Source organism: Trachypithecus francoisi, unplaced genomic scaffold (genome assembly GCF_009764315.1).
Source record: "Trachypithecus francoisi isolate TF-2019V2 unplaced genomic scaffold, Tfra_2.0 Lachesis_group9, whole genome shotgun sequence".
NCBI lineage: Eukaryota > Metazoa > Chordata > Mammalia > Primates > Cercopithecidae > Trachypithecus > Trachypithecus francoisi.
The window spans coordinates 21,075,477-21,093,681 of record NW_022681474.1 but is presented as its reverse complement, the minus strand read 5'-3'; the positions used below and the strand labels follow the sequence as shown (position 1 = coordinate 21,093,681).

The 18,205-nt window shown below is 40.9% G+C and overlaps 1 long non-coding RNA gene and 1 pseudogene across 1 annotated transcript; one reads left to right on the top strand and one right to left on the bottom strand.

Moving 5' to 3' along the window:
• Positions 1-2,151: 2,151 nt before the first annotated feature.
• Positions 2,152-5,035, bottom strand: LOC117082555 (annotated as a pseudogene).
• Positions 5,036-9,051: 4,016 nt separating this feature from the next.
• Positions 9,052-13,343, top strand: LOC117082520. Its single transcript, XR_004436642.1, has 3 exons — positions 9,052-9,093; positions 11,359-11,377; positions 13,027-13,343. It is a non-coding gene; the product is annotated as an uncharacterized LOC117082520 (long non-coding RNA).
• The last annotated feature ends 4,862 nt before the right edge of the window (positions 13,344-18,205 follow it).

Below are 18,205 nucleotides of genomic sequence, written 5' to 3'. Positions count from 1 at the left end.
TCAACCATGCTGTTCTGTATATTAGTAGTTTGTTCCCTTTTGCTGCTGAGTTATACCCCATGATACAGGACACCAAAAGACCAATTCATAAAGAAAAAATATAGATGAATGGGACTTCAAAATTAAGAACTCCTGCTCTATGAAAGACACTCTCAAGAGATGAAAAGACAGACTATGAGACAATATTTGCAAACAGCACATCTGATAAAGGACCTATATCCAGGATATATAAAGAGTTCTTAAAACACAATAACATTTTTAAAATTATTTAATGGGCAAAAGATTTGAACAAAAACTTCATCAAAGACATATGGATACCAAGAAGCATGTGAAAAGATGCTCAATATCACTAGTCATCAGGGAAATCAAAATTAAAACCATAATGAGATATCACTACATACCTATTATAATGGCTGTAACTTTTTTTTTTTTTTTTTTTTGAGATGGAGTTTTCTCTTGTCACCCAGGCTGGAGTGCAATGGCACAATCTTGGCTCACTGCAACCTTTGCCTCCCAGGCTCAAGTGATTCTCCTGCCTCAGCCTCCCAAGTAGCTGGGATTACAGGCACCTGCCACCACGCCCAGCTAATTTTTGTGTTTTTTAAGTAGAGACGAGGTTTCACCATGTTGACCAGGCTGGTCTCGAACTCCTGACCTTAGGTGATCCACCTAAATGGCTGTGGGCTGTGATATTTTAAATTGGCAATACAAAGTTCTCAAAATGATGCTGAGCAATTGGAACTCTTTTCAATTCCTAGCAGTAATATGAAATATATATCCACCCAATTTGGAAAAGTCTTGCAGTTTCTTTAAAATTAAACATACATTTACCATACAATCCAGCAATTCTACTCCTAGGTATTGACACAAGTGAAACAAAAACTCAGGTTCACATAAAAACCAGTAAAGGCCGGGCGCTATGGCTCACACCTGTAATCCCAGCACTTTGAGAGGCTGAGCCGGGCGGATCACGAGGTCGGGAGATCGAGACCATCCTGGCTAACAGGGTGAAACCCCATCTCTACTAAAAATACAAAAAAAAAAGCCGGGCGTGGTGGCGGGCACCTGTAGTCCCAGCCACTCGGGAGGCTGAGGCAGGAGAATGGCGTGAACCCGGAAGACGAAGCTTGCAGTGAGCCGAGATTGTGCCACTGCACTCCAGCCTGGGCAACACAGTGAGATTCCATCTCAAAAATAAAAAATAAGAACAAGTAAAAATGTTTATAGCAGCTTAATTCATAAACACCAAAAACTGGAAATAATCCAAATATCAATCTAAGGGTGAAAGGATACACAAAAACTATTGTTTTTCAATGCTAAATTAGGTAATGTATGGATATATATTAAGGGCTCCAAAGTTTATTACATGAACAAGTCTATTTTATCTCACATTAAACTGTAATCTTACTTCTAAAACACTATTGTTTTTGAAAGTAAAGATTGTTATTTTGTTTTTATTTTCTCATTCAAGTGAACTATCAGTTCTCTTCAAAGAAACAGTGAGAAGAAAACAAAGCTGAAGTCTGGCAAATGTGTGAGACTGAAATATCTATTAGGCCAAAAAAGATTGTGAGAAAGATTACTCCAGATGAGACAGCCAGTCATTGGCACTAAGCAATTTCAGCAGTGTCCTAGATTCCAAAAGTAAAGTCAATACTGAGAACAGTGTTTCTTCAAAAGCCTACAGAAGGTTCTCACACAACCCTCATAATGCATATCTGTTTCCCAATCTTTAGGCAAGAGCTGCATTCAACAAATTCTGAGTAAAATAGGCCAGTGGCCATTTTGAAGACATTATATGTGAATCACTCAAATTTCCAACATGCCTGGGAATAAGTCTAAAACTACATGGTTTACAAGAAATGCTTGTGAAATGTTATCTTGGTCACCCCTAAGTTTTAATGTCATTTTTTGTGAAGTTTCATTGTTTAATGTATAATTCCTAATTCTTCAATTTTTTTAAGAAGAATCAGATTTTTTTCATGATGTGAAATTTAAGAATTTGCCTACATGGTTGAAAATATTCACAAGAGACTTGATTATTCACATTCATATACAGAGAAAGTTTGCTGAATTAAAAAAAAAATGCTCTTTTACCCATGCAACCCACTCTCAGGGACACAGAAGTGCTTGTCTGTTCCACTGTGGGCTTCAGTTTTCATCGATGTTGAATAGTTTGGCCACTTCATTAAGAACTTCAGGTTGCTCACCATCCTCAGTGGTCTTCCTTGCTATTGGCATTCGGTTAAAGACGTTCCATATAGCATGATCTCCACAACCACTTTGTCCCTGGGATGGAAAATGCCACCTTTGCTGTAGTCCTCCAAGGCTCCTGGGAGAGGAACTGCAGGGGTGCTGGGAGGAAGAATAATTTCTGAGGCCTCGTACTCTGTTTCACTCTGATCGGGTAACAGCTCCTGATTGCTCTGTGGCAGATTTTGGGTTGTCTTGTGCAGCTGCTTTTGCAAAAACACCAACTGTGGGCCAACAGCTTCACAGCCAGCATCAGGGCTCAAATCATTCCAGAACACTGACTGATGCCAGTACGACTTAGCAGCTCCAGTTATATTTTCCCCAGCCAATCTTCCGCTCACAAAAACATGATCATGGTGCTCTAACCGCCTCCTCCCAGATTTATATCATGGAAGCATGCAGCATCTCCCGCTGCCCACGTTTGAGCATGCGTATAGCTCTACATTTACGAAGAAGCCACCAAAATCTGGGTCTATTTCCAGCCCACCAGTTCTCAACCAACTCAGCACTGCACTTCAGGCTCACGGCTGTGGTCAGTTTCTACCATCCCACCATCTTTCAACCTGATGAGTAACTTGCCACTGCACCGACTTCAACCCACTGCACAATAGCAATGGGCATAATCTTAACCCCACTTCATCTGACTTTTTCCATGGTTCAGTTGCAGAGGGATTTTCAGAAGACCTTTCCCATATTTCCTTTCTCAGAAAACAGTTGAATCACTTCTGCCCCCAAGGCTCCAACTCTTTCTGCCAAGAGCACAGGACAGTTCATCACCAAGCAAGCCCCCACTGATAACCATAATTGACTTTACTTCCATGAAATCTTTGGAGTCCTACAGTCTCCAATCATTCTAGAGAGTGTTGCTCTGCTCTTCACCTCTGATCCAGCTTCATCAATGTCAGACAGACTTCTTGGAGGACCTCTTGTTGCAATCAAGCAGTTTTCATAGGCTATTTGAGAGCCATTGTTAAGTTTCACTGTGTTGCCTCTCACTTTCAGCTATACCACCTTCTTACCTGGTGAGGATGGCCACAACACCATTCTCCATGTGAGGCAAGTCCTGAGCAGAGACACAGAAAGAGGTGGCTGGAAATACATGCTTCTCTCTTTTTCCATTCCACTGTCTGAATCACAGCGTCTTTGTGACATCTGAGTCATCTGAAAACCACAGTTCTTTTGGAATTTTTCTTTGTTTTTCACTTTTATTTTAGGTTCAAGGGTACATGTGCAGGCTTGTTACACAGGTAAATTGGATGTCATGGAGGTTTGGTGTACAGATTATTTCATCACTCAAGTAATAAGCATAATACCTGATAGTTAATTTTTCGATCCTCACCCTCCTCCCACCCTCCACCTTCAAGTAGAACCCAGTGTGCATTATTCTCTTCTTTTTGTTCATATGTACTCAATGTTTAGCTCCCACTTATAAGTGAGAACATGTGGTATTTGGTTTTCTGTTCCTGTGTTAGTTTACCTAGGATAGTGGCCTCTAGCTCCATCCATGTTGCTGCAAAGGACATGATTTCATTCTTTTTATGGCTATGTAATACTCCATGGTGTATGTATATGCACCACATTTTCTTTATCCAGTCTACCACTGATGGGCATTTGGGTTGATTCCATATCTTTGCTATTGTGAATAGCGCTGCAATGAACATATATGTGCATGTGTCTTCGTGGTAGAATGGATTACATTCCTTTGGGTATATACTCATTAATAGGATTGCTGGGTTGAATGGTAATTCTGTCTTAAGTTCTTTCAGAAATCACCAAACTTCTTTCCACACAGGCTGAACTAATTTGCACTCCCACCAACAGTGTATAAGCATTCCCTTTCTCTGCAACCTCACCAGCATCTGTTATTTTTTGACTTTTTAATAATAGTCATTCTGACCAGTGTGAGATGGTATCTCATGGTGGTTTTGATTTGCATTTCTCCAATAATTAATGACGTTGAGCATTTTTTCGTATGCTTGTTGGCCGTGTCTTCTTTTGAAAAGTGTCTATTCATATCCTTTGCCCATTTTTTTTAATGGGGTTGTTTATTGCTTGTAAATTTGTTAAGCACCTTATAGAATCCAGATATTAGACCTTTGTTAGATGCATAGTTTGCAAATATGTTCTCTCTTTCAGTAGGCTGTTTACTCTCTTGATAGTTTGTTTTGTTGTTGCTATTGTTGTTGTACAGATGCTCTTTAGTTTAATTAGGTCCTGTTTGTTAACTTTTGTACCATGGTTCTTTTGAAAGAGGAGATCATATGTATGACAGCTCAGGATCTTCAGACATAATCAGGGCCCCGGCCCCAGCATCCCAAGCCCAGATGGCTCTGGCTGCAGCAAAAGCAGCAGTTCTTCCACCAGTGAGCAGGAGAGGGACATGATTTGGTATGCTCGCTTAAGGAACTGGTTCTCCACCTAGAGCAGATAACATGGTCCTTTTTTGCTTCTCTTCTGATGTAAGCCCTAACCCTAACATTCTTTCATTATATATTTTTTGGTTATCCTTTACAGTCGTGTAGGTATATGCACCAGCTCCTACTGTTGATAAGTCCACAATAAGGACTTAACACAGAATTATCTGTTCTGCCTCCTGGTGCTCCAGAACTAGCCATTTGTCATGTCATCTGGAGTTCTAGAGGAACTAGAACTTGTGCCATTGCTGGAACAAGTAGCCTAAAAGCCAGTTTCTCTGCCTCGGGGTGCAGACGCACACCATCTGCACCAAGGGCACCAGCTTCTGCTTCAAAGTACCCACCACAAGGCGTCCACACCAGAACATTTCAGCAACTGCTACTTGGAACTTCTTCCTTTAGTTTCCTTGGATTCACATCAGACCAACGGGTCAAATGCCATCTAATGTTTATGTTTGCACACTTAATTTTTTCCCGAGTGATTGTGGAATACTCTTAATTTAATTATTCACAACATACTTGCAAAAGTCTACATTGTATATTATGAAGTAAAAAGCTAGTCACCTACTTGTAAAAGTTTTGAGAAGACCTACATCTCATCTGTTGGCAGAATCCTAGGGAGATTATTGGCCAAAAAATATAAAAATAATAAAGGACCAAGTTCCAGAAAAGAAGTGGAGCTGATGCAAGATGGAAAGATCTCAATCAGAGTTGAAGTCTGTGAGAATGGTTCAAGTACATACACTGAGACTGGAGGATTAATTTTCCATCCTAAAAACCATTTACAGGGCAGACTGCAAGTGTATAAAAAAGGATCAAAGAGACCAGGCACAGTGGCTGACGCCTGTAAATCCCAGCACTTTGGGAGGCTGAGGTGGGTGGATCACGAGGTCAGGAGTTCAAGACCAGCCTGACCAACATGGTGAAACCCTGTCTTTACTAAAAATTAAAAAAAAAAAAAAATTAGCCAGGCCTGGTGGCGCATACCTGTAATCCCAGCTATTCAGGAGGCTGAGGCAGGAGAATCTCTTGAACCTGGGAGGCAGAGGTTGCAGTGAGCCAAGATCACGCCACTGCACTCCAGCCTGGGGGACAGAACGAGACTCCATCCCAAAAAAAAAAAAAAAAAAAGATAAAGGCTGCCATCTGTTGTAGGAGTCTGAATTATGCCAGCTCAGTGGCTGATCTCAGCCACTCACAAAGAGGCACCTTGCCCAGGTAACATCAGCAACTGGGCCACAGAGAAATGCTCACGATATCCACAAGAGCATTAGTGCAGCACTGCCATTAGCTCCAAGCTTCAGATTCTTAGAGGACCCCTTCAGTGAGCATTTCAAATCTGACATGCCTGACGTCAATAAAACAAAGAAAATAAATGGCAGTTTGTATAAAATTGCAAGGACCACCAACCCCACTCCAGATAGAGAAGGACAGAGGCTATGTTCGAGCAACCCCTAGAGGACGTGGGGGGCTGAGCTGCAGAATTCCAGGTTCATTTATATCTGTCTCTTAGAGTCTTATAATCTTATATGGCCAGGAGCAATAGCTGTTAGAATAATATTTATGGCTACGTAGTATTCACCAAAAAAGCAGACAGCTCATTCAATTATTTACTTTGACTATATAGATGGTAAATAGCTCTCAGAAAACGTCTCTCAAAGTGACCTTGGGCTTTTAGTCTCCACCAAAAGAACTTCAGATTTCAAAAGGAATAGCATCCAATGTTAAGTTTCCCTTGTCACTTCTTACAATTTCTATTAGGCTGGTGCAAAAGTAACTGCAGTTTTTGCCATTGACAGTAATGGCACTTTGGGAGGCCAAGGCGGGCCAATCACCTGAGGTCAGGAGTTTAAGAGCAGCCTGCCCAACGTGGAGAAACCCCATCTCTACTAAATATACAAAATTAGCCAGGCGTGGTGGCACATGCCTGTAATCCCAGCTACTCGGGAGGCTAAAGCAAGAGAATCGCTTGAACCCGGGAGGTGGAGGTTGCGGTGAGCCAAGATCGTGCCATTGCACTCCAGCCTGGGCAAAAAGAGTGAGACTCCGTCTCAAAAGAAAAAAAATTAAGAGTCACAGGTAATCAACTATATTTTGCCAAGTTGAAAATGTATTTATTGAGAGCACAAGATAAACAGAGTAAGTTAACACTCTAATCCCTTTTTAAAAGTCAGCTACAGGCCAGGAATGGTGGCTCATGCTTGTAATCCCAGCATTTTGGGAGGGTGAGGCAGGTGGATCATTTGATCCCGGGAGTTCAAGACCAGCCTGGGTAATAGGGCAAAACCTCGTCTCTATAAAAAATTAGCCAGGTGTGGTTACATGCACCTGTGGTCCCAGCTACTTGAGAGGCTGAGGTGGGAGGATCACTTGGGCCTGGCAGGTGGAGGCTACAGTAACATAATTGTACCACTGCACTCCAGCCCAGGCAACAACAGCGAGACTCTGTCTCAAAAAGAATAAAAATAAAAAATAAAAACTTAGGACTTCTAATTCACACTAACTTGGGATTTCTCCACAAATAAGACAGCAGAGGTTTTTCTACTGTGGTTAACTTTCTCTTAGTATTTATTGGATAAAATCATACAAGTTAATGCAAGCATCATTCTCTGGATGGACTAATATTTTAGAAATAAAAATGTAAAAATGGAGTATCTCATATTGCCAAAATAATTTGAAATTAATTGTAAATTGCATCCCTGTTCGAAAACATCATGTTTAGAAATATGAATAAACAGAATGACTCTTTTTTTTTTTTTTTTTACTGGCTAAAACCAACAGAAGAACAACTCGGTTCCATTTTGAGGAGGCAGGATACTATAGGGGTTAAGGACAGTCTTTGAGGTCAGTAGATTTGAGTGGAAATCCTGCCTCTCAGAAGCACCTCAAACCGTGTGTGTCTTCTTTAACAATTTACTTCTTTCCTTTAAGCTTTACTTTCCCACCAGTAGGAAGACAATATTAATAACTACCTCATAGCAAAGCAAGTCAACTAATCTATATGAACTATAGTTCCTCCTGCTGTAAAAATGAACTGTTAATACTGACCTCAGAGACTCACTGTTTGAATTTAACAAAAAACCTGCTAAAACACATGAAATGTCAAGAACTACATAAATATCATAATTAAGTTGCTTCATATCATTTGTGGAACATGGTGGTATATAAATTAAGTAATTAAATATATAAATATTAACAACAATTAGTCTGTAGAATTATCTAGTCAATTCTCTTATCAGGGTCTCCGACTGGAAAACCACATTTGGACATGGCTTGATACACAGGATCCTTGCCTTTATATCACTGAGTGAGCTTGTTGTGGAGACAAATGTCCAACAGGCATAAACAGACAAACTCATTTCCCTTCATGACTGCCCAATCTGAATACGGGTGGACAAGTGAAGTCAAAACGTGGCTGAACCTTGGCACTATTCTTGTCTCATTGGTTTTCAGCCCAGGTTTCTTAAGAAAGAAAGCTTCTTTTTTATTGCATCATCTCAGCCTCTCAAACCCCAGAGGGCAACATTTCTAGAGATTTCTGCACAACAAGGAGGGTTTTTTCCCCACACAAAAGCAATGTCTCAAACTTCTGTTGCTATTGTTCTGACAGACTCCTTATATCTTTTTCTCCTTCAGAGACCAATGCTAAACTCGAGGGTGGCTTATTTAAACATTTTTTACTCACCTTATTAACATCCAGTGGAAATTATCTGGACTGCCTTTCAAAGAAAATTATATTAGTGTCAGGCAACAACATGCTCTGCAGTTTAAATGCAACTTTTAAGCATTTCAGAATTGATGCTTAAGTAATCACAGGATTTGCATTTTAAAACTTATGCTAGCATAATGAAGTAAAAGAGAAGCACAATACCTGTGTTCTAGTCCTGATAGTCATCAAATTCTACAAACTTCAGCTTTCTTATCCACACACGGATTTTTGCCAAGGTCTAATGTGTGTGCGTGCACACACACACACACACACACACACACTCCAAATCCGTGGGTCCCGTGGGTCCCATGGGTTCTGCATTCATGAATTCAACCAGTTGCAGATCAAAACTATTCAAAAAAAAAAACACTGTGTCTGCACTGAACATGTACAGACTTTCACTTGCTTGTCATTATTCCCTAAACAATATGTGACAATAACTATTTACATTGCATTTGCATTGTATGAGGTATTATAAGTAATCTAGAGATGATTTAAACTATATGTGAAGGGCCGGGCATGATGGCTCAATGCCTGTAATCTCAGCATTTTGGGAGGTGGAGGGGGGTGGATCAACTGAGGTCAGGAGTTCAAGAACAGCCTGGCCAACATGGTGAAACCCCATCACTACTAAAAATACAAAAATTACCTGGGTGTGGTAGCAGGAGCTACTCAGGAGACTGAGGCAGGAGAATAGCTTTAACCTAGGAGGCCGAGGTTACAGTGGGCCGAGATGGTGCCACTGCACTCCAACCTGGCAACAAGAGTGAAACTCCATCTCCAAAAAAAAAAATATAAAATAAGGTATATGTAAGGATGTGCATAGGTTATATGCAAATACAAAACCATTTTATATCAAGGACTTACGCAACTGCAGATTTTGATATCTGCAGGACATCCTGGAACCAATGCTCACAGATACCAAAGGATGACATTATAACATAAATGTGCTTTTGTATACAAAGGTAAGGTTAAAAGTGATTTGGTTACCTCTAAAATTTCCAAATTGCTTTTCAAATACCACAAATTATTTCCCAAGTAGTTATGATAATAATGCACGGAGGAGAAAAAGCCACTTGCAAACATCAGAATTCATGTTTTTAGCACCAATTGTGGACAGCCTCTGTCCCTGGACCAGGAAATGTAAAACTGAATTAGACACCTATCTACATTTAAGAAGCTCATGGCACATCATAAACATTATCTCTGGTATTGCTGTAGATACTGCAAAGGTTTGCAAGGATTGCAAACAAACCATCTATTCCTTAGGTAGCAAGATGAACCATAATAAAGGACTTAACGTCTATAACTTTCACAATATTTCTGCTTGACCTCTCCATTACGGAGCAGCACACATTAATTTCAAGAGGATCTTCCCATGAATAATCTGGCACACCCTTTTTTCCACCCTCATGATTAATAAAAGGCAATCTATGAATGTTTTATAGCAGTTCCCAGAAGGAACAACTCATCTGCCCTGTGCCTGAGAGCTGACTGTGAAAGACCTCAGGACTAGAAATGGGATCTTCACCTTTTAGCAGGAAAACTTCCAGGGAATCCCTTTTTTCTGTCCACCATTCATTTTGACCCTCTGCTGCTTTTTTCCTCCTTACCCTACTCATCGCCTGGGGAGTGGGAAAAGGGACGGTTATGAATTGATTTATGTCTCCCCAAAATTCATATGTGGAAGCCCTAACCTCTGATGCTATTGTATTTCAAGATAGAGTCTTTTTTTTTGGTGGGGGGGGGCAGGGACAGAGTCTTGTTCTGTTGCCCAGGCTGGAGTGCAGTGGTGCAATCGCTGCTCACTACAACCTCCGCCTCCCAGGTTCAAGCAATGATCCCACTTCAGCCTCCTGAGTAGCTAGGATTACAGATATGCACTATGATACCCAGCTAATTTTTGTACTGTTAGTAGAACGGGGTTTCATCGTGTTGGCCAGGCTGGTCTCAAACTCCCAACCTTAGGTGATCCGCCTGCCAGGGCCTCCCAAAGTGCTGGGATTACTGGCATGAGCCATCGTACCCAGCCACAGGACAGAGTCTTTAAAGTGGTAATTAAGGTTAAATATGACCATAAGGGTGGGGCCCTAATCCAGCAGGATTGCAAATGCACACAGAAAAGGGCAGGTGAAGACACTGTGATAAGGCAGCCATCTGAAGGCTGAGGACATAGACTTGGGAGAAAGTAAGATGCTGACACCTTAATCTTGGACTTCCATCCTCCAGAACTATGAAAAAATAAATGTCTATTGTTTTTTTTTTTTTTTTTTTTTTTTTTTTTTGAGGCGGAGTCTCGCTCTGTCGCCCAGGCTGGAGTGCAGTGGCCGGATCTCAGCTCACTGCAAGCTCTGCCTCCCGGGTTTACGCCATTCTCCTGCCTCAGCCTCCCGAGTAGCTGGGACTACAGGCGCCCGCCACCTCGCCCGGCTAGTTTTTGTATTTTTTTTTTTAGTAGAGACGGGGTTTCACCGTGTTAGCCAGGATGGTCTCGATCTCCTGACCTCGTGATCCGCCCGTCTCGGCCTCCCAAAGTGCTGGGATTACAGGCTTGAGCCACCGCGCCCGGCCTAAATGTCTATTGTTTAAGCCATCCAATCTGTAATATTTTGTCATGCCAGTCTTAGCAGACTAATACAGGAGATTCACCAAGCTTTGGAATCAAAGTGTTCTTCCGACAGACACAAACACTTCCTCTGTTTTCAGCCCCAGGCCTGTATCAGCATTTCCATGGAAGCCAGTGCCTTCTATTCCTCTGGGCTCCAGAGCAAGTGGGCAAACTTTGCATTGATATCCCACAAACCTTAGGCAATTAGCTATTAACATCACCCTTTTCCTCTCTGCTAAATCAATTTCTATTCTTATTTCTTGTGATTTATAGCTAATGGCACCTCTGATTGCCATCAAAAGTGAAATTCCACCCGTAGCCCCAGCTACTCGGGAAGCTGAGGCAGGAGAATGGATTGAAACCTGGAGGCAGAGGTTGCAGTGAGCCAAGATCGTGCCACCACACTCCAGCTTGGGCAACAGAGCAAGACTCCATCTCAAAAAATAGTAAGTAATAAATAATAAGTAATAAAGTTCCATGTCACCACACTGAAGTTATACATTATACAACTGAACTTTCAAGAAATCAGGGAGAGAGAAAATAGCCACATTTCCAATTAGGCCTGTTTCAGTTGGCATGACAAGGAAGTCCACCTGCTTTAACCTTTACAAGAAAAGTAACTTTGAAACTATCAATCTGCATTTCATTTTCTGTTTCTGCTTTCTTCAGCTCTTTTCTGTCTATAAAACCAAAATGCCCAACTAAAATGTTTAAACTAAACTTGCTGGCCGGGCGCGGTGGCTCATGCCTGTAATCCCAGCACTTTGGGAGACTGAGGCAGGCCAATCATGAGATCAGGAGATCAAGACCATCCTGGCTAACACAGTGAAACCCCGTCTCTACTAAAAATACAAAAACTTAGGCAGGGGTGGTGCCGGGTGCCTGTAGTCCCAGCTACTCGGGAGGCTGAGGCAGGAGAATCGCATGAACCCAGGAGGCGGAGTTTGCAATGAGCTGAGATCACGCCACTGCACTCCAGCCTGGTCAATAGAGTGAGACTTCGTCTCAAAAACAATAAAATGAAATAAAAAAATAAAAATAAACTAAACTTGCTATGATTTTGTCTTTTGCCAGTTCTGGCGATCCCAAAGGGACCCAGGGTACACTGCTGATCACCCCCAAGACTCTTTGAGGAATATAGGAAAAGCACCACTGACCCCTTTTCAGGTTTCCTGTCTTCCTCGTGGAGCCCTGACAGTCGTAAGTAAGTTTCTCTCAAGTCAGACTCTGCTCTTTTTGCATTGCACCCCTGGTTTTATTGGCTTTCAAATCCAGAGTTAGTTTGTGCTATGAGAAGGGACTCGGCCTTTGAGTTTGTGGTGGGTGAGAAGTAACTGGCAAGAGCTGCATCTTTCTGCTCCCACTTTGGAGATGTCTTGGTTAAAGTTATAGAGGCTTATTTGTTTTGGTCTTAAGCCCCCAAGAAAACGGCCAGACAGAAATGTGGGTGTACCCCACGTGCAGCTAGTGTATTGACTGCAGCCAGCTCTCAAGGAATTGTCTAAGTCTTCCTTTCTTTTAGCTGTCTTTGGGAGAAGCTCTGGATCATGAAAGAGCTACAATTTTAAAGGTAACTGACAGCAGTTGCAATAAATGGTTGTTATTGTAGAAGGCATGAACTCCTCAAAAATCTTAGGTATTTGGGTTTCTGTCCTCTTCTTTTCTTTTTCTTGAATGCCTCAGTAAAGGAGGCTTCAGGGTACTGACTGGGTCAGACAAAACTGGGTAAGTATTGGCTAGATTGGTCAAGGGGATCTCAGAGCCAAAGCTACAACCTGACTGGTGGGCATAGTTTGAGCAAACTTAAAAGCTATTACAGCTGTGGCTGGGTGCAGTGGCTCATGCCTGTAATCCCAGCACTTAGGGAGGCCGAGGCAGTCAGGAGTTCAAGACCAGCCTGGCCAACATGGTGAAATCCTATCTCTACTAAAAACACAAAAATTAGCCTAGTGTGGTGGTGCACACCTGTAATCCCAGCTACTCGGGAGGCTGAAGCAGAAGAATCACTTGAACCTGGGAGGCGGAGGTTGCTGTGAGCCGAGATTGTGCCACTGTACTCCATCCTGGGTAACAGAGCAAGACTCTGTCTCTCAAAAAAAGTAAAGCTATTACAGTGCTCACCACTAAAAAATAAGACTTCCATGAAAAAATAAACTGGTAACAGAATGGGCTAACTGACATTAGGTAGCTCACCACCCTCAAGAATATTTTCATGCAATGAGGTAGGCCATGAAAGCATTACACGACACAAGCCCATGGTGCTTTCTTCAGGCTTTAGGTTAATTTTTCAACCTAAAAATTTCACCCTTAATTTCTAAAGACCTGAATACTCCATAGGTCTATCTTTTAGATGTGTAAATATTAGGTCACAGAAGCTGCTTACAAAAATAGCAAAATCATACTACAGATAATTTAGAATTATGATGGTCATGACATGGAATATTCCCGATGAACCACACTGCACTTTAAGAAATGCATTTAAAAATGAGAGTCTCTCATGGGGGGCCTACCAAGGGTTGTCTATTGATGTGTATACTCTTCCAAAAAGGAATTTAAAATTTTTTATACTTTTTTAAAAAGACTCTTTACAAAGGCAATGGAAAGCTTAAGTGACTAATTGATGAGAAAAATTGAATCTGTTAACCTTTTCATGTAGTTATTCTCCCATCCCTAAGGCAAAAAGAAAGTGAGATAAAGTATTTATAAAGGTCAGGGTGGATCTGCTGCTTGTTCAGAGCTATCCATCCTGAGTTCATGTGTAGAAAATGCTTTTTTCGCCCCATTTGTTAATGGGCTCCAGCCTGAACTCAGTAAATTCAGCTGAGAAGCAAGCACTGGCCAAGGGCAGTGGCTCATGCCTATAATCCCAGCACTTTGGGAGGCCAAGGCAGGCAGATCACCTGAGCTCAGGAGTTCGAGATCAGCCTGGTCAACATGGTGAAACTCTATGTCTACTAACAATACAAAAACTAGCCAAGCGTGATGGCGTGCGCCTGTAATCTCAGCTACTCAGGAGACTGAGGCAGGAGAATTGCTTTGATCCCAGGAGGCGGAAGTTGCAGTGAGCCGAGATCGTGCCACTGCACTCTAGCCTGGGTGACAGAGCAAGACTCCATCCTAAAAAAAAAAAGAAAGAAAGAAAAAAACTAACTCAAATGCTTTTTAAGTTCACATGACTTCAGAAAAAATTGGTAAATAAGAATACTGTTGGTTTAATTAAAATGAGATGGGGGAAGGTGAAGATGGTTAATGGGTACAAAAAAAATAGGAAGAATAAGACCAACTATTTGATAGCACAATAGGTTGAATACAGCCAATAATAACAACTGTATATTTCAAAATATCTTAAAGAGTGTAATTGGATTGCTTGTAACTCAAAGGATAAAAGCTCTATGAGGGATAGATACCTCAGTCTCCATGATGTGCTTATTTCACATGGCAAGCCTGTATCGAAACATCTTATATACCCCGTAAATAAAATACCTACTATGTACCCACCAAAATAAAAATAGAAAACAAAAAAATGAAAACAGTCATGTCTTCAGAATTGTCAGCATCAAATATAATGCAGAAACAATCTTTATTTCTATTAGATCATTCAGATCATAAAATTATGAGTTCGACCTCAGAATAAATGGGCAAGTGAGAGGACAGTGCAGTGTCCGCTACTTTGTGTGTATCAAGGACAGAAGCAAAACAAGTACCCATATATTTAATTTTGGGGGCTTTTAATGATACTTGCCCAATATGCATGTGCTATGAGACAGTTCATGAGAAAATGGCTTGAGATGATGGCTAAGTCTGTGAAATGTCTCAATTTTTATGAATAATCTAAGTGTAATTGTTAAGGACAAAGGAAATAAACGTGAGATAAAACTTTACAAATGAACTTGCCATAGTTATCAAAATCTTTTTCAGCAACTTGAAATCTTAATCTCACGTAATATTAATAGATATTCATGAAATATGAGTCATTTCTAAGTTAAAAGATTAACATTAATTGCTGAACATATGTTTAAAGTATATACACTTTGGCATCTTATTTTTACATGATACAAAGAAGCTAAATATATTTGAGTCTGTTGGTAAACATGAAAAAAATTGTTCCATGAGGAAGCACATGTTTTTGGAAGTTATAAAATGTATATTCATAAAATGTTGATATATGACAGTTCAAAATTGCTTATTCCCTAGGTTTTCATTAGAAATTAAGGTTATTAAGAGTTAAAAATTCTAATCAACATGTGGTAATTAAAACTAGAAATAAAAAAAGAAACACTTCATACGGTAAGGAAAGTAAGACATGTTTCTGCTAAGTGAAGCTATGTGGTATGGAAGATGTGCTCTGGCTAAGAGAAAAAGTGAATAATTTTTGTTTGGAAGTAGAATAACTGGTTTGTCCAAAAGGAGAAAGAGGAAATGTATAGGACAAAGGACTGCAGTAATATAAGAAAGTTACAGATTTGTGGAAGATAAATCTTACGAGAGAAATTTTATGTGTAATCAAGTTGCCTAAAATTGGAGAATTACTTATAAGTAACTGATGCGCTTAAGCATTCCTCTTGCCTCAGCCTCCCGAACAGCTGGAACTACAGGCATGGGCCCCCGCACCCAGCTCTTATTTTTCAGAATACTTGAGCACTTTGTTTGATTCCAAATATGATTAATAAAATTTCAACTTGAGGGGAACAATCAGAGAAGAAGTCCATGAAGTTCACTCAGATGTTTTTCAGGCATTACTGGAACCATTAGAGGGTGCTGTTACAGATTAATCAAATCCTGACTCTGATACACACAAAAATTCATCCACTGGTGGCCTTAAATATAAAATAATTTACTCAGCTTCCTAAAATGAATAAATCATTCCCAGTCTAAACACAAAGAAAACGATGATTTATAGGATGTCATGTCTTGAGATATTTTAAATATAGGTTTTTATTATTTTTTTGGAGACAGGATCTCCCTCTGTCACCCAGGCTGGAATGCAGTGGTACAATCATGGCTCACTGCAGCTTTTAACTCCTGGGCTCAAGCCATCCTCCTTCCTCAGCCTCCCAAGCATTCAGGACTACAGGAGCATGGTCACCACATTGGGATTTTTTTTTTTTTTTTTTTTTTTTTTTTTTTTACTTTTTGTGAGATGGGTTCTTGCTCTGTTGCCCAGGCTGGTGTCAAACTCCTGGGCTCAAGTGATCCTCCTGCCTCAGCCTCCCAAAGTACTGAGATTATAGCCATAAGCCACCGTGCCTGGCTGGTTTTTATCTTTATGTAGAATTCTGATATTTCTTAATGGATCCTGAATCACCCTTAATATTCTTATTTTTAAATTTGACAATTTAAATTTAGTCACATTTTAATAGAGATCTGACTCAGTAGGTAGGTTTCTGTCCCACCTTGTCCCACCTGTGTGTGGAGATAAAGCACCTTCTACATAAAGCTGCCCAGAAGGCCAGGCGCAGTGGCTCACGCCTATAATCCCAGCACTTTGGGAGGCCAAGGCAGGTGGATCACCCGAGGTCAGGAGTTTGAGACCAGCCTGGCCAACATGGCAAAACCCCATCTCTACTAAAAATACAAAAATTGGCCAGGCGTGGTGGCGCACTCCTGTAGTCCCAGATACATGGGAGGCTGAGGCAGGGGAATCACTTGAACCCAGGAGGTAGAGATTGCAGGTGAGCTGAAATCGTACCACTGCACTCCAGACTGGGTGACAGAGCAATACTCTGTCTCTAAATAAATAAATAAATAAGAATAAAGCTGCACATAAATCTAGCCACATTGACAATGGTGTTAGGAAGAACAATCTCAGATTTGACAAAGTTCTCCTAAAGCTATCCAAAATATTATGACTGATAAATAGTTGTATAGAATTATCAAATTTGTAATGTGTAAATAAATTACCTCAGGTTTTCTCAGAATAAAATGTTCTAAAGTTGGCTGGGCGCAATAGCTCACACCCATAATCCCAGAACTTTAGGAGGCTGTGGTGGGAGGAACGCTTGAGGCCAGGAATTCGAGACCAGTCTGGGTAACATACTGAGACCTCCATCTCTAGGTTTTTTTTTTGTTTGTTTGTTTTTGAGAAAGAGTCTCACTCCGTCACCCAGGCGAGAGTACAGTGGCATGACCTCAGCTCACTGCACCTCTGTCTCCCAGGTTCAAGCGATTCTCCTGCCTCAGCGTCCCAAATAGCTGGGATTTCAGATGAGCACCACCATATCCGACTAATTTTTGTATTTTTAATAGAGACGGAATTTCACCATGTTGGCCAAGATGGTCGTGAACTCCTGACCCCAAGCAATCCACCTGCCTCAGCCTCCCAAAATGCTGGGATTACAGGCATGAGCGATTGTGCCAGCCCCCAAAAAATATTTTTACTTGAAAAAAAAAGTTCTAAGAAGGTAAGACTATGACTAAGAATGCCGTATTTTAAACTGAAATTTTCATTTTAAAAATGCATAAAAGAACTAGAGTTTTGTAATACAATAATTATCTAGCATGTGATAAAGTGGGCCTTTCATTCTAGAATTCAGGGTATCAATTTCTTCTGGATGGCACATGTACGCCTATGACATGAACACACACATGCACATACATGTTCTCTCACTCCTCTGTCTCTTTTTTTCTGTGTCTTCCAGAGAAAAGAAGCAGAGTTAATAAGCAATAGGTTTGGTGTCTACTCGAACTTAATTACTGGAAAGTAAGTACTGGGGATTATTCTCACGTTGGCCATACATGATCTGGGGAAGAAAAGTGACAACAGCAAAAGTTCTCAGATAAATGAATACAGGAAAGTAGAAAGGTTATGTCCTTGGAAGTCAGAGTGTTCAGCTTTGTGAAGACATTTCTAAACTTTCCACATTCTGGAATGCTCTCTGGGTTCTGCAAGGAATAAGTAGCTAAAGTGAAGCAGAGAATGACAAGGTGATGCAGACACTTGAGAATAAGAAAGTGACAAAATCTTGATGTCTAAAGATCAGCAAAAGATAAGTGGCGATGGAGTAGCAAAGCACAGGAAAGCCTTGCTGCGGATTCATTGATCCAGGGAGCCAAGACAGGCAGTACTATTTTAGACAGCACCATGAGGGCAGCCTGGCAGATCTGCGCTGATAGGGCTCCCTCAGCGCTGGCTGGAATGGAGGGAGTTTGAGTGACAGCTGGCTTCTCAATATAAGTCCTTTCTTATCAGATAATAATACGGAGTGAACAGCCCAAAAGGTC